This window comes from Tasmannia lanceolata, unplaced genomic scaffold (genome assembly GCF_043159265.1).
Source record: "Tasmannia lanceolata isolate RefF3 unplaced genomic scaffold, GAP_Taslan_0.1 ptg000003l, whole genome shotgun sequence".
In the NCBI taxonomy this organism is placed as follows: Eukaryota; Viridiplantae; Streptophyta; class Magnoliopsida; order Canellales; family Winteraceae; genus Tasmannia; species Tasmannia lanceolata.
Window position 1 is genome coordinate 21,499,338 of NW_027518680.1, and position 17,344 is coordinate 21,516,681.

Below are 17,344 nucleotides of genomic sequence, written 5' to 3' on the forward strand. Positions count from 1 at the left end.
TTGACAAAGATTTAGACTCTCTAATTTCTTCCATAATTCAGATGCAGTTTTAATTCCAAGGACATTGTACATTACCTCATCTGAGAGACATAGCCGGATAGCACTGACTGCTTTCAACTGAAGTTCCTCCCAGTCTTCTTCTTTCATTGTTTCCAGCTTCTTGTTTTTCTCCGACAATGTCTTATATAACCCTTGTTGAACCAAGAAGTCTTGAACTCTTTGTTGCCATAGGCTGAAATTACTCTTGCCATCAAATCGCTCCACCTCAAACTTTGTGTTTGAGCCTTTCACAACCATCTTGGATCAAACCCACAAACTCATCAAGAAAACTCCACCTCGACAAGAATCCACCGCAAACCCCGAACGCTCCACGGTTCTTGCCCGGCTAGATCGATACAACAACTCTGATACTAATTTGTAGAAAATCGACGGACAATGGTCCGATCAAAATCCATGATCAAAAGCAAGAAAAAATAAACCACACAATAGGAACCACAAAGAACACACAATATTTACGTGGTTCGGCAAGGCCTTCGTCCATGGTGATCCAAGAGAAATATTCCACTAATCAAGAAGTAATAAAGATTACACTATATTCCTCAATCGATCCAACACTTGATCGATTCTCAAACCCTTCCCTTGTAACCCTTTACAAAACCCCTCTTCACTTCCTCTCTTGTAGTGCACACAAGAGAACAAATCTTTCTCTTACCACGGTCGCCTTTCTTCTCCACAACCCAAGAGAATATCTTCACAAACCCTTAGGTTCTCCTTGATTTTTCTTCTTCTCCCAAAGAGGCACAAAATAAGAAGTTTTTCTTCACCTTTCTTAGCCAAGGAAATGATACTTTTCTCTCTCTCTTGGAATCGTGAGATATTTGGAATGTTTCCAACTTTTGGTTTTTCAAAACCCGCAAGTGACTTCTCAGTTTCCTTACCACACGGCATTGCTATATTTAATAACAACAAGCCGTGTGAAACAAGGAAACTTTCCAACACTAAACTTTCCAAAATCTATACCCATTTATTATTGATAAAGGATAAGCTTTACCAACACATGGCATACCATTGTATTAAGGAGAAACAGCTTGCTAACGTTCTCAAAAAGATAGGTGATAAGGGATAAGCTTCATTGACACATGGCAGCCTGCTAAAGTTTCTCACAGAGATTCATTTTTGTTGGTCTTTCTTTTATCTTTGCAATTATCTTCTTGTATATTGTACATTTAACAATCTATAATGCGATTTAAATACATGCATAAAAAATGAAGAAGGTGGCTCTAGTTATAAAAGCATAGTAAACCCATTATAAGCCCAACGGTTCAATTGTCACCCATGTTTTGATTGATCACAAATCTAAATTGATTGCAACAAATAATCTAATGGTTTGCCTGTTAGTATTGTGATCAAAGTTCAGGAAATTCACAAGCAACCCACATGGATAATCTAACGGAAAGTGCACTCAAAGGACAACAAAGACTCATGGATGGCAAACGCAAGAGAAAAGCAACCTTGCAAGACCCACCGAACAATCAAGCATGTCGAGAATGAAGGCCAAAAGACTCAAGTGACGTTTTCACAACTCTAGAATGTAAGTCAAACCTTTCAAGGTCCTAATTGTGTCCAAGGCTCATATAAGACCATATACATACATAACACACCCTAAGGATCCATCAAAGGATCTTAAGTTTGACCGAACAAGGGTAAAAATTAATCATAAAAATTTTGCATGTTTAGACGCCCGAAGCCCAAGGATCGGGTGCCCGCATACAAAGATTTTTTTTAACCTGAGAGATCCAAATTCTCAGAGACGCCCGAAGGATTATCCGGGTGCTCGGAGCGGACGCCTGAAAAGACTTCCAGACGCCCGAAGCTAGTAAATTTTAAATTGTTTTTCAAAATGGCTATTTTCCGGGCTTCCGAGAGACTTCCGAACTAACCGTTGGAAAGTCCAAAAATGCTTGTTTTTGGGTCATTCTATATAAATGAGACACACTCCTCATTTATTCCTTCTTCCCCAAATTGATTATGAATTATTGATCTTGAAAACCACTTGTTAATCTATTCTCCAGCATTAAAGACTAAACAAACCCTCTTGAGCCTTGAGATTCCAACTTTGACTTTTGAGAGGATTTGATTTAGGTTTAGGTTATTTGTATTCTTATGAGATTGTGAGGGAGTGTTCTTCATTGTAAATCAAGCCTATAAGAGGCCATATCAAAGTTTATAGTCTTCTTCAACATTGTAAGAGTTTTCCAACTAGCTCAAAGAGTGTCTACGATTCGGCCCAGTAAGAAAGGAGAATCAAGCTTGTAAGAGGGCTCTTTGATTCGGCCCGATAAGAAAGGAGGATCGTTTAGTGGAAGTGCCAAAGAGCTCTTGGCAAGTGGACGTAGACCTTAGCAAGTGCTAAGGTTGAACCACTATAAAAATCACCGTGTTCATTCTTCTTCTTCAACATCCTTCTACATTGTGCTTGGTAACCTCTTTTCTTTACTTTTAAATATTAAGTTTCAAAGTAACAAAGGTTAGTTATCTAAATCATATAAAAATTAGAAAAGAAACCCAATTCAACCCCCCTTTTGGGTTGCCTAGTGTAATTTCATTTGGTATCAGAGCTCAAGGCTTTTATATATATAGTGGAATTCTCAAATATCTACAAGAGAAAAGATCCATAGCAACCAATCCCTCATAGCCACTCCTATGCCCATTGTCTCTTACGGCGGTACCGAAGGACGATCGACCTCTAGACCTCCATTTTTCAATGGACTTAACTATAGCTATTGGAAGACCCGTATGGTCTTTTATTTAAAATCCATTGATTATGAAATGTGGGAATTAATTGAAGATGGCTATACCATTCCCACAAAAGATAGAAAAGAATGGAGTGTTGCCGAAAAGAAGATAGCCGCATTGGATGCTAAGGGAGTGAACACATTGTTTTGTGCATTATCTCCTAAAGAGTTCAATTAGGTCTCTTCTTGTAAAACGGCAAGGGAAATTTGGACAACTCTCCAAACTACCCATGAAGGGACAACTCAAGTCAAAGAATCAAAATTAAACATGTTAGTTAGTTATTTTGAAGCATTTGACATGAAGGATGATGAATCCATCTCCGACATGTACACTAGATTCACTAACATTGTAAATGAGTTGCAAGCCATAGGTAAAACCTGCACAAACCTTGAGTTGGTGAACAAGCTTCTTCAGGGATTTCCGGATAAATGGGATGCCAAGATCACCGCCATTGAAGAATCAAAGGATCTTGAAAATCTTAAGCTAGATGAACTTGTGGGATCACTCATTACCCGTGAAATGAAGATGAAGAAGAGGAAAAGTAAGAAACTATTCAAGAAGGAAGAAGCAATGGAGCAAGGAATAGCCTTCAAGGCCAAGGAGGATAGTTACAAAGATGAAAGTGACAAAGAAGGAATCATACAAGACTTGACTCATGAAGTTTCTCTCCACACCAAGAATATTAGGAAGCTAGGAAGGTTCAATCGAAAGAAAGGGAGAAGCTATAGAAGAAGCAAGTCACCGAGATAAGAGAGGAATAAGCATGAGAAGGACGATGATCCAATGTGATGTTATGAATGTGGAAAGGTTGGACACATCCGCCCCGATTGTCCAAACTTGAAGAAAGAAAGAGAGCAAAGAAGAAAGAAGAAAGAAAAGAAGAAGAGCTTGAGTGGAAATTGGAATGGGCTTAGTTGCTCATCTGGAAGTGAATCAAGCGAAAGAGAAGAAGCCAACATTTGTCTTATTGCATTTGAATCACAACAATCTGAAGTAAGTACAAATTTAAATGCTCTTGATAATTGTTATAGTGATAGTGATATAGAACGTCCTACTATTGAAGATTTGATTGAAACATGTCAAAAAGTGAAAGAAGTATTGCTTCTTGAAGTTTCAAAAAATAAAAAACATAGAAAATCTCGTGAAAAACTCTCTTTAAAATATTTGTGTGGAAAGAACAAGCTAGATGAAATCTTGAAAAGACAAATCCATTATGGAATGAATGGAATTGGCTATAATAATTTCCAAAAGAAATATATTCATAAAAAGAAATCTTTTGGAACCACTCACCATTCACATGCTAGCACTTCATATGTTCATTATTATGCTAGGACATTGTCATTCACTCCTACATGTTATTATTGTGGTATAATTGGTCATTATAACTATGCATGTAAAATTAGAAATTCACCTTGTTATGTTTGGGTTAGAAAAGATAGATTATATGAAACTAACATTGAAGGACCCAAAAGGTTTGGGCACCTAAAGTTAAGAATTAAAAATCTTTTTTGAAGGTGTGCTTGAGGTCAAAGTCCCAATTGAGTAAATGGTACTTGGATAGTGGTGATCAATCAAAGTTTAGAAGCCTAACAATGGGAGAGCAAGGAACCGTGACTTTTGGTGACAATACCAAAGGAAGGATTATCGGTGAAGGTACAATTTCCATAAAAGACATTGCTATTAATAATGTTTATCTAGTTAGAGGACTTGTTCACAACCTAATTAGCATTAGTCAACTCCTTGATGTAGGCTATAAAGTTCTACTTGAAAATAATCAATGTATTCTCAAGAATGCTAATGATAAGGTTATGTTTACGGACTCTAGAGATGGAAATGTATTCACCATGTATCTAGAAGATCTTTGTCAGCAAAACGTGAAGTGTCTCTCTACTCTAGTAGACAACTCATGGGTTTGGCACAAGAGACTAGGCCATGCACATATGGATCTCATTTCTAAATTACTGTCTAAAGAGATTGTTGATGGTTTGCCTAAACTAAAGTTTGTAAATGATACTGTGTGTAGAAGTTGTCAATTGGGAAAACACTCCAAGAACATCATTTCTACATCTAGACCTCTCCAACTCTTGCATATGGATCTATTTGGTCCTATGAAAACTTTTAGTCTAGGGGATAAGAAATATGTGTATGTCATTGTAGATGAATTCTCTAGATATACTTGGGTATCATTCTTGGCCAATAAAGATGAAGCATTTGAAAATTTCAGTAAGATATGCAACATGGTTCAAAGAGAAAAGGGTTTTGCAATTAGTAAAATTAGAAGCGATCAGAGAACCGAGTTTGAAAATGCTTCTTTTGAAAACTATTGCATTGAAAAAGGAATTGATCATAATTTTTCGGCACCTAGAGTTCCTCAACAAAATGGTGTAGTTGAGAGAAAAAAGGGTCCTAATTGAAATGGCTAGAACCATGCTTCAAGATAATAACATCCCTAGACATTTTTGGGCCGAGGCTGTAAACACCGCATGCTATATAATCAATAGAGTTATGATTAGACCTCACTCCAAAAAGACGCCTTATGAATTGTGAAACAAATGTTATATCTTGAATATAAAAGATAACTTATACAAATTTGATCCTGAATTGGATGAAGGAATCTTTTTAGGATACTCTTCTAGAAATAAATCATATCGAGTATTCAATAAAAGATCATTGACTGTCGAAGAAGCTATTCGTGTGAAGTTTGATGAGTATAATGAAGAGAATAAAATGGTAATTGAAAATGAAGAAGAAGATCTAATTCCTCAAAATGTTGACAAGATAGAAAATGTTGTTGATCCGTTAGAGAAACTTAACTTAGAAAGTGAGCCCAAAGGTGAAGAACCAATTGAGGATCGTGGGAAAGGAAAAAGGATCATAGTTAAGGTGATACATCACAAGGAGTGAAAACTTGATCCCAATATATAAATGTATGTGGATTCTTAGCATTCATATCCCAAGTAGAGCATAAATCAATTAAAGAAATCGAGAAGGATGAATTTTGGCTGATTGACATGCAAGAGGAGCTTAGACAATTTGAAAGAAATAAAATTTGGAAGCTAGTTCCTAGGCCTAAAGATCACCCAGTTATAGGAACTAGATGGGTGTTGTGGGAGCCGATTTTTCTTGCACGCGTGAGGTGGCAGGAGATCACCACATCTGGTTCTCTGGGAGTGCTTAGTTTGATCTGTGTTTCTTGTGGACTCGGGACCGGGGTCCTAACTTCACAAGAAAGAGAAACTCAGAGTCGCCATCTAGGTTAGGGCCTAGGACCTGTGCCTGTTCTTCCGATGAAAAGGGGAGTGCTACCGAGTTTCATTGGGAGAACAGTAACCAAAGGGGTTCTTTTGCTCTGGGCTTAGAACCTTATAATTTTGCTCTGTTTGTTTTAAGGCATGGTCCTTATAGATATCTGGATAATGGTTATGGTTACAATCAGGGAAGGTGTTAGGCACCCCTCTTGCCCTGATTAATCCGGTCTCTTGACTTGAATTGGCATTTTTTGAAGAATTTAAACAGGATAACTTATCATTTAGTACTTTATTTAGATTATACTTAATCTCAGGATGTAAATAAAAGTGAATTTACAAAAATAAAAATAAGTGGTAGTTATCCTAATTGAGATTGTATGTTGTAGAATAAGTCTCGAAAGATCTCGTAACTGATCACAATCAGGTTAACTTAAATCTAATGGAAAAGACAATGCAGAAAGTAAAAGAAAGGTAGAGAGATTTATATTATAAACCGTAGGCAATAAGAGCCGGGACTTAATAATGTCACCACCTCGTACCTTACTTTGTAAAGCAAATTACATAAAGCTGGTAAATAAATGTAAATTCACCAGAATTTGTAGAGAGTTGGGCAGCGTAACCGCGCAATGCAGACGAAAAGAGCCCTGAAGTTACCTAGATTTCGGCGGCGTAACAACACTGTGTTGATGAAGGGACTTCGGTTTTGCCGAGATTTTGGCAGAACAATGGCACTATTTAGATAATAGGGTATCGCGTTCTCTTAAATTCGGCGGCGCAACGGTGGTGTGTTGGCAAAGGGGCTTCGGCTTTGCCAAGATTTCGGTAGAACAATGGCACTATTATTGAAAAATAGCTCACGGTTCTGTGAAATTCAATAGAACAGTGGCGCTATTCGGCAGATGTCGCTCCGAACCTTCAGAATTTCGGCGGAATGCCGACTCCTAGTGTGAGCTGCCTAGAGTTTATCTACTTTCTCTCTTCTAGAAATAAAGCAACTAGGGTTTTTTCTAGAAATTCAGCAGGGGTTTGGACTGGACTGGCTAGAAGGGGAGTGAAATAACTAACAACAAGGAGAAAGAGGGGAATTTTACCAACCAAAACTCTTACCTTTAACCTTACCCCCCTATTTATAGTTTTTTTTTTGGGGGGGGGAGGCTAAAATTTGGTAATTTCGGCAAATTTCCTTGCCAGCGAAATTTGGTGTCATCTAGATGACATCATATTTTAGGGGGCACGATGCCTCGTCTCCTCTGTCTCGAGAAATGTGATTTTTTGTCTTTTATTGGTGAGTTTCGAATGTCCATAACTTGTCCGATTGAATTCGGAATCACGCGCGGTCAGATCCATTGGATTTCTCGTTCTGGGGACTTTCCAATGAATCTCATATCGCTTGCTTTCAAGAAATGAAGTGTCCTTTGGGTAAAACGCAAGTTTTTCACTCAAAGTTAACCTACCGGTTGAAATGCCGTGTGACAACAGGCTTACCGGTTTATGCCGTAAAAGGCGGGTGCTGTGTAAAACAGGCTTTTTGGTTGCCGAAAAAGGCGGGTACTGTGTAAAAACAGGCTTTCCGGTTTCATTTCTAAGAAAAAATGGCTTTTAGAAATCGTTTCCTTTTGCAAATACCCTAAAGAGAGATCTAGAGAAACCAAACTGGTGCTTTGGGACTCGTCATAAGATTCTTCCTCGCGACACCTATCATTAGTACCGCCTTGACAAAATTGGGTGTCTACATATGCCCTTCTTTGGTAGAGAGTACAAGGCACCGACATGCTAAAGTAAGGAGACAACAAAATTTTGTCATTGGGGACTAATGATAGGTTTGCAAGACTCACATTGGATCCTAAGGCGTACAACCCTCACCGAGGAATCTTGTTGTCAGGTCATCGAGAGGAAACCTCTCGCCGACGGTTTTTTAGGTTTTGAAAATACCACCATTAGAACGAGTCTTGGGTGAATGTCGTTACTACCAGCAGGGAGGGTCATCAGAAGTCAGGTTTAGGGCCTGACTTGGGGAGGGACCTCGAGGGATGTCATATTTACATCCAGTGCGGATACTGATAACAGAAATGCCAAAATGGCTCCCAGTAATTAGTACGACGGATCGTATGCGAGATTAGATTCGGATAGAGCAGATGCATGATCGTCATTCACTCTTGGATTTGATAGGTTGATTTGATTGGATGCAGTATCGTGTTTTAACAGGTCTTGTTCTTGGAAGATGCCTTATTGGCATCCAGGATTGATTAGTCTTAAGGGTTGGCTAGAAGACTAGCACTTGTAAAGACACAAACACTTACAAAGTTTATGAATTTTGACGAGTTACCGTGTACAAACGGACTTACTTGGGTTCAGAGGGCTACCGCGTAGAAACAGACTTACCCTGAAGAGATACCGTGTGATAACGGGTCTGCTCTGGCTTACTACCGTGTAATGACGGGTTTACACTGATTTGGAGGGCTACCGCGTGATAACAGATTTACCCCAAAGACCTACCGTGTGATAACAGGTTTGCTCGGATATGGATATCGTGTAATAACGGCTTTACACTAATTTGGAGGGTTACCGCGTAGAAATGGACTTGCCTTGAAGAGCTACCTCGTGATAACGGGTTTGCTCTGATAGAATATCGTGTAATAACGGGTTTACACTGATTTGGAAGGTTACCGCGTAGAAACAGACTTACCCTGAAGAGCTACCACGTGATATCGGGTTTGCTCTGACTGGATACCATGTAATAATGGGTTTACACTTATTTGGAGGGTTACCACGTAGAAACGGACTTTGTGGTACCCGGATCCCGCGAGAGGGGTGGGGCGCGAGCCGCCTCGCACTCTCTCTTGGTCTCTCGTTTCCACGCGATTGGCGTGTGCATTTTAATGTTGATTTGAATTAATCTTTCCTGTGAACTTGGGATCACTAAGGCAATCCGAATTCCACACGAAAGAGACTGACAGAGTCGCCACCTAGATGTGAGATCTAGGACCCGTAATTAACCAGAAATCTAGACTCGCTACCTGGTTACGAGAATGGAAGGTATGGGGAGTTATCCGCCACATGCACCATTCCTGCCCGATAATCGGTCTTCGATTCCAAAAGCTAACTCTTTTAAATTTATTTTAAATGGCTCATTCAACTCTATGTTAATGTGCGAACTAAGTGACATGCATCCTATGATCTAATTTCAATGAGAATCCTAAATGTGTATCTTGATTTATTAATTTGTCTGGATTCAATCTAAGTGAAAGTTCTCCTAGAATTCTAATTTCATGGAAAGTCCTAAGTGATTTGATTAAGTATTTACGAGAAAATTAATATACAAAACACCACAATTTGTTTGTGGTGCCGACTCGCGGGTGGTATGCCATCAGACATCCAAGCTGCCTACGTACCCAAGCCTTACTGGGATCAGAGTCGACGTAGTTCGGTGCACCTAAGCTAAGCTACTTATGCCTAACTCAACTAGGACACCGACCTAGACGGGATTGACTGTTTCAACAGTTTTAGGAGAAGTTATTTAATTCAAGTTGAGGATTTTATTATCTTAGGATTTCATCTAAGATGCTATATGATTCTCATCTAAATGCAAATGGTCCCTTAGACTAATGCAGGTTTGCCTACATCCTAGTTTACTAGGCTTGTCCTAGGGAAAGATTGGGTGACTAGTGTAACTAGACCTATGGCACGGTTGCTATACATAGCAAACGTCCGTGATGAGGCTGGACTCCTAACTCTAGGACTCCCTAAAACCTAAGACTCCCTAAAACTTAGGACACGACACGACACCGGTGTTCCTAAATTGGGCTCTAAGGGTCCTTACGACGGAAACCATAATCCAATGGTTCCGAGAGACACGAGATGAATCGAGATGATGAATAGTGTGAGGGAATGGGAAAGATAGAGAAAGGTGCGACTGAACTTGGGAGTGCCAAATTGCCTACGTACCCCGTGATGGGGATCAAGCCACACGTAGTTCCACTGGGGAGGTTGCTTGGATTTTGGAAAACAGGTTTGGTATTTGGATCAGGAATCGGGTTTGTATTTGAGCATTGGACTTGAGATTCAAAAACATTGATATAGCAATGGGATTTTGGAATTGGGAATTTGCATCAAAGAATTGAGCATATTGGAATCATCAAGGGTTTGAATTTTCGGAATTCAAAGTGGGCGGGCTTATGAGATTCGGCCAAATGGATTCAGACATGCGACTCGGATTGTGTTGGGATATGACTTGGTTGGATTGGGTTAATGGTTAGGGTCAAGTGAGTCGGGTCTAAGTTAGGAGCAAACCCGAGACTAGCCATGGTCTAACTAGGAGGAAGCAGGGTACAAACCAGGGTGCGGACCAGGGTGCACCAGGGTGCGAACCAGCAGGGAACCAGGGTGCGAACCAGCAGGGAACCAGGGTGCGAACCAGCAGGGGAATCAGGGTGCAACCAGCAGGGAACCTGGGTGCAACCAGCAGCGAACCTGGGTGCAACCAGGGTCTAACCAGAGTGCGAACCAGCAGGGAACCAGGGTGCGAACCAATATCGAACCAGGGTGCGAACCAGTAGGGAACCAGGGTGCAACCAGCAGGGAAGCAGGGTGCGAACCAGTAGGGAACCAGGGTGCGAACCAGTAGGGAACCAGGGTGCAACCAGCAGGGAACCAGGGTGCGAATCAGTAGGGAACCAGGGTGCAACCAGCATCGAACCTGGGTGCAACCAGCAGCGAACCTGGGTGCAACCAGGGTCTAACCAGAGGCTAACCAGGGGGAAAACAGACCCTACATGCTTCCTAACATGGTTTTTCTTTTAAAGTAAAAGATATGCATGAAAACAGACCCTACATAGAATTGAAATAAATGCCTACCTCTTTGGAAACCCACTTTGTGTTTGATTTTTCTTTGATGGTAATTCCTTGAAGATGATTCCTTGCTTGATAATGACTGCTTTTGATATATATCACCCAACGTATAAAATCACCCGATCCGGCAAGGATGGCCGAACCCTTGAAGAGATGAGGGAGAGGGATGAATTTTCTAAGAGAGGGGTTCTTTTTCTTCTTTTGGATGGTGGGATGAGAGGGTATTTATAGGAGAATGGGATAGGAGGTTAGGTGAGGTTAGGTGGTTTTGGATGGTTAGGATGAGAGGATGAGGTTAGGTAAGGTTAGGTGGGGTTAGGTAAGGTTAGGTGAGGTTAGGTGAGGTTAGGTGAGGTTTGGATGGTTAGGATGAGAGGAGAGGTTATGTGAGGTTAGGTGAGGTTTGGATGGTTAGGATGAGAGGAGAGGTTAGGTGGTTTTGGATGGTTAGACCCAGGTCAAGATCTGCCATTGATCTAACGATTTACGGAAATCGGGTCTCGGAATGGAATCAGGGTCCGGGCTATGAAGTGACCCTAGCTTATTTTGTCCCGATTGATGATCCGTAAAGTCAGATCAAGATATTAATGACCTAAAACATATAAATCAATGATAGAGGGGGTTCTCACATGGATTTAACACACTAAATTCACCAATCAGGGTATTTTTCAATTTTTCGGATCTAATCATCTCACCAGGTACATCTCTTTATCATTTTGTTTTTTCGAAAAATTTGAGGATGCATACTTTACCAATGAAATTCTACGGATCAATATATTAGGTTATTGTTGGTTAAAGTAAGGCAAAATGTGGGTGTCTACAGACTTCCCTTAAGAGCTACCGTGTGATAATGGGTTTTCTCTGACTGGATACCATGTTATAACGGATTTACACTAATTTGGATGCCTCAGGGGACTCTCACTGGAGATGATTCAAATATTTTTTGAATGGTTATGTCGGGATTGGTTATAGACTCCGCTGGGGGTTTGGTTATAGACTCCGCTGAGGATTTGGTTACAGACTCCGCTAGAGAATCTGGGAACGTACGTCCTTTGTTAGGGACTGGGTAAGAACGACTCTTTGAGGATATGAGGTGTTATGACAATGTGTCGTCTTGACCTCAGTAGGGGAAGACCGTAAGAGATAACGAAGTTAGCAAGGCCCTTTGAGTGCCTTAAATTGGCTGAGATTCAATCGGAGTTGATTCTGATGAAGGGGATCCAAATATGTCGGGGGAGTCGATGTTATACCGATGAAGTGAAGAATTGACTCTGAAGGGGATGTAAGACATCTGTGAACAGTGTTGGAATTGCTCGTGTTCGACCGAGTTTTGATGAATCCGTTGACGGCCGGATTGTTCGAGCAAGGGCCTTCATTCAGGAAAAACCTGAAACACATTTGTATGCCTCGACTCTACTGGGGAGAAGGAATGCTCTGTTGGAGAGGCTTCAGATGGCAGTAAATTGCCTTAGAATATTTCCAACGATGAGTGGATGTTGATACACTCAGCTAGGGAGAGATCAGAACAATTTCGTGTCTTGGATTAACTTTAACACGATGGGGGACTCCTTTGGAGTGATTGGACCCAGCCAGGAATGATGCAGGAGATATTGGATTGTCTCTAAGGATCTCAGTGGAGAAGGCTTTTGAAAGGCATTGGCTGCCTTCAGTAATCTTTACACAAACTCTGCGGGGAAGGATACACAAATCCCTGGTTATTCGGGAGTACAGACAGCTTAACTCTGACAGAAGGACACTGAAAAAATGTGCCTGGAAGGTTTGGGGTGTGCCCAAAGAGTTGATTGATCCATCGTTGAAAGATTCTAGGAATCCTCGGGTGAAAGAGACGAAGCCAGGGAAATATTCCCCCAATTTTGCCCCTGGTGAAATTGCATTTCGCCCCCAGCGAAATTGAATTTCGTGGGGGGCGAAATTGGCTATTCCAGCCATTCATCGTATGGAAATAAATATCCGTACAACGTTCATTTTTCTCATTTTCGACTCATTTTAGGTCGTTTTTCGCTCTGAGGTTTTTAGTTCTTTTTCGTGCCTTTTGTGCGTCTCTAAGTTCTCTTCGTTTCTCAGTTGCTATGGCACGACGGCTCCATCTACGAGGGAGGAGGGACATAGGGGGATAGTCCTCTGGGGATGAGGATTAGGATCGTGCTCTGTGGTACCAGGTTATGCTTCTGACGCGTACGGCCGAGCATCTTTCGAGGCTATTTCGCGATGGAGAGATATGTCCATTGGACTTTGCTTTTACGATTCCTAGATTTTAAGATTGCATTTAGCTTTGAAATTTACTCCCATTTAGGTAGTATTGCTCTTATTTTGCTTCTAATCTTTTGCATAGGCTCTTCCCAATATGACCTCGAGAGGGTCGGTGAGAGATACGTGGACGAGATGGGATAGCTTGCATGTCAGAACCCAGATGTAAGTCCAGAGGTCAGGGCTAGACAGAGTCATCCACCTTGAGTCAGAGGGTGTGGGGGAAGGCTTTGTGCTGGATCTCGCAGAGCGATGGTGAGACATGACCCAGACTTTCCACTTCCCATTCGGGGAGGTCAGGATGAATCCTGTGGCTTTCTCAGCGCTGACAGGACTTCGGATGGGAGGGATCCCCATGCAGCTGACATCGGTTACAGAGGAGGAGTTGAGAGAGACTTTGGGAGTGCCAGAGCATGACCCACTGGACCGGCCTGAGGCACCTCCACACGCTTCGTCACCGAGGCTATGGATGTCTCGATTAGATCACTGGCTAGTGAGACCAGCAGAGCCACACGAGAGATACTATCGCCAGCTCGCGATTAGCTTTGTGATGTCCCTTTTGGGACGCACCCTGTTCAGTGGGACAGGGAACACAGTCCACGTGGACTTTCTGAGCATAGTTTGCCATATCGACAAACTGGCAGACTACGATTGGGGAGAAGCAATATACGCCTTCCTAATCAGAGAGATGGACGTTCTGTCATGAGGAGGGACGACATCCTTGTGCGAGCTTTGGTACATATGGGTGGTGCGCTTCTTACCCTTTTCTTTTCAATTCTGAATTTGTTCTGCTTGCTCTTTTTAATTCATTGCTTATGATATGAATTGATTAAGCAATTTTGCTTTGGATTCGATGACTCCTGTACGGGCATGGGCCTATGAGTGCTTTGGCTGTATGTATCAATTCCGATACACTTTATCTTCTTCCACTCTTGCCTTTGAAGGGAGTTTTAGTCATTTTGCCTTGGAGACATGGCCCACAAGTTGGAAAGGGTTCCACTTGGATTGAATCCAATGGACCTTCTTTCACTAATCTTGTGATCTGCTTTAGGCCAATATGACCTAATCGAATATGCCAAAGATGTGTTGGAATTACAGTGTCCCTTGCCCTTTTGAGGTTTGGAACATCAACACTCGAAATATTCTCAACATTGCTCGCATTCTCTAAGGCGTTGATTAAGTATAGGCCATGACTCATTGTACCTTCCACAATTAAGGAATTTTCCTTCTTAATAAAAATGAAACTTTTATTAAAACTAATAGAATATCCATCATCAAACAATTTTGAAACTGAAATTAAATTCCTTCTTATTGAAGGTACATAGAGACAATCCTTTAATATTACATAACCGCCTAAGAATGTCAAAACGTAATCTCTTACAGCTTTGACAGCAACTGTTGGTTCAGTTCTTACCTGTAAGGTGAGCTCTCCTTCAGTCAACCTTTTGATTTTCCTGAACCTCTGCAAAATATTGTAGATGTGTGAGGTCGCACCTGCGTCAACACACCAGGAAAATACAGGACCAATCATATTAGTTTCAGCAACAAAAACTTACAACATGCCTGAGGTAGGCTTGTTGCCCTGTTGGGTAGCTAGATAGCTCCTGCAGTTCCGCTTCCAATGTCTAGCCTTTCCACAATGGAAGCAACCGTCGTTGCCCTTGGTTGACTTCTTTTTAAAGTTCTTCTTGTTCTTTACGACTGGTATTTTCTTCTTAGAGCCTTGGCCTTTTGCTCTTCCTTTTCCTTTACCTTTCGGCTTAGGTGCTGAGGGTACATTACCCTCTGATAGGAAGGCACTTTTCTTATTTAGCATTATATCCGAGGCCGCTACCATTCCAATATGTTGCTGCTGCAGCACTTTGGACATAGAGCGAAGGATGTAACACTTTGCCATCTCATTGTCCTCAAGCCACTTAGACTTTCTATCATGGTCTGCTTGAGGCACATCAGGACCAGGTAGTTCTAGCTCCTCAGTGGTAAGAACCCAATAAACTTTAGGTGCCGTGAGTACTATCATTAGGTTCCTTTTCCAATCGAGGTAATTTGGACCAATTAACTTATTTTCATCTAGGATCTTAGCTAATGGGTTGAATGAAGCCATGGTATCTACGCGAAAAGGAAAGAGGCATAATTAGTAAAACTACCATTTTAGTTAATCTCATGACATGTCCATCGGATCTGGGATTTTGATCTACGGTGGAACTGCCCATTGCACGTCTCATTCACAGGCCCCTCAACCTCGTGAATCAAGAGAAATGTATAATTTCTCCAATGGGCATCGAAAACTTATTCAACAACAATGAACAAGTGGATTCATCTAATCCTATGAGATCCGATTTATGTTCGGCTTCCAAGCATTGAAGTATGTATATCCTTTGGGCGTCAATACCCTATGCTTGGTTAAGTTATACCCAACGCCTAGGAAAACTATACAATCTACAATGGCTTCTGCTTTGGCATGTGAACAAGTGGCTTCTGCTTTGGTTGGATTGAATCCATCTCTATCTGCCAGTCAATTTGGAGCATCATCATGCCACAATTTTCACTATCCATCAATTAAGCACCAAGAGAATGATCTCATCTTCAATTGGTCTTGGACAAACAAATATAAACTAACCTAGTGTCATACACTAGCCTAGGTAATCTATACATCATAATCAATCTCCATGGGAAACCAGACGTCCGCCCAACTGTCCAGAGGGAGTAATAAAAAAACTGAAATAATTAAATTACATTGCAGACTTTAATATTATAAATCATGAAATAAATCATCACATCAGATCTTAACATCCATAAAAAGATCATGCATATCATGCATGAATTGAGGTCCAATCTTCTTTTTGCCCATCTTTCACCAATAACGATTAATTCGCACAAAACCGGGTTAATTCAATTTTGATCAACACATAAACATCCTGATTTTAATTAGAAACATCATAGAACCTTTTTATATGGTCTAATAAATAAGCGTACAAAATTTTGCTAGAAAACAAGATCGTTAAAAACAAAATTGTTCTATACTGGGAACACAATCCAGATAGCATGACCTTTCGAGTAACCTTGAGTGGGATATAGTTACTCGAATGCTTTCTCAAGGATCTGATCATGCTAAAAACACCCCAAGACATTATTATAAAAGTCTATGGCAGGGTTATAGGCTTTTCAAATCGTTTGGGGTGGAAAAATAAAATTCCAAATCAATTTTCGGAATTAATTTCCTGAATTCCAACAACTTTTTCTAAACTTTGAAAAATCTTATCTCCTAAACCGCACTTCGGATTATGATAATTCTTGATGCGTTGGATTCGTATTCAAGTCTACTTTCCAACCATGAAAAGCGATCAGTCCAGAAACCCACCATGCGGTTCAGTTTTGCTGTTTTTCGACAAACAGCCTTTTGTTTATTAAAAACACATAGACTAGGAACCTCGGATATCCGGGATAAACGTCCGGACTCACAGCGGATCACCGCATGATCTATCTTTGGTTTTTTAGCCTCCTAATCTATTCCCTAGTTAGCTCTGATACCACTTGTTAGATTGGTTGTAAAAACTCCGAGCAAAATCGCTACACGTTGCGGAAGAATAAACCGTGTAGAACAAAAATTTTGCTCTAACCGAGAATTCCTAGGGTCTAATTGATTTTATTGTGATTCAATAAACATAAATATAAATACCATTATGTAAAAAGGAACTCGTCCACTTGATCTACTCCTCAAAATTTTGTCGGCGATCTAATCGATGCAAAACCGCAAGTTGAATCGATGGATTCTTTTGATTGCGTGAAGGTTCTTGTAAACAACTCTTTTTTTACTTTATAATCTGATCTAAATCAAATTATAATATAGGAATATATGTTTAAATCAATAGAGCTTGGTTGGATGTTTGTCTTTAACTTAGAAAAGACAACACTAGTTGATAGAATCGAATTAGAAGAAGATAAAAACTATTCCTTAGTCTTGTATTTATAGAGTTTACAATTTTCATATGCACAATCCAAAGTTTCTAGAGAAATCCCACAAACAATGGAAACTAGCGATAATTGGAAGCTCCAATTTGGAAACAAGCTATTTTGCTTTTTTAAAAATAGAAATCAAACAATGTGGGGAATGTTTTTAGAAACTCTTGGACTTTTAGAAATCCCTAAATTGAGGTTTTTATAAGGTAAGAAAAGGTGGATTA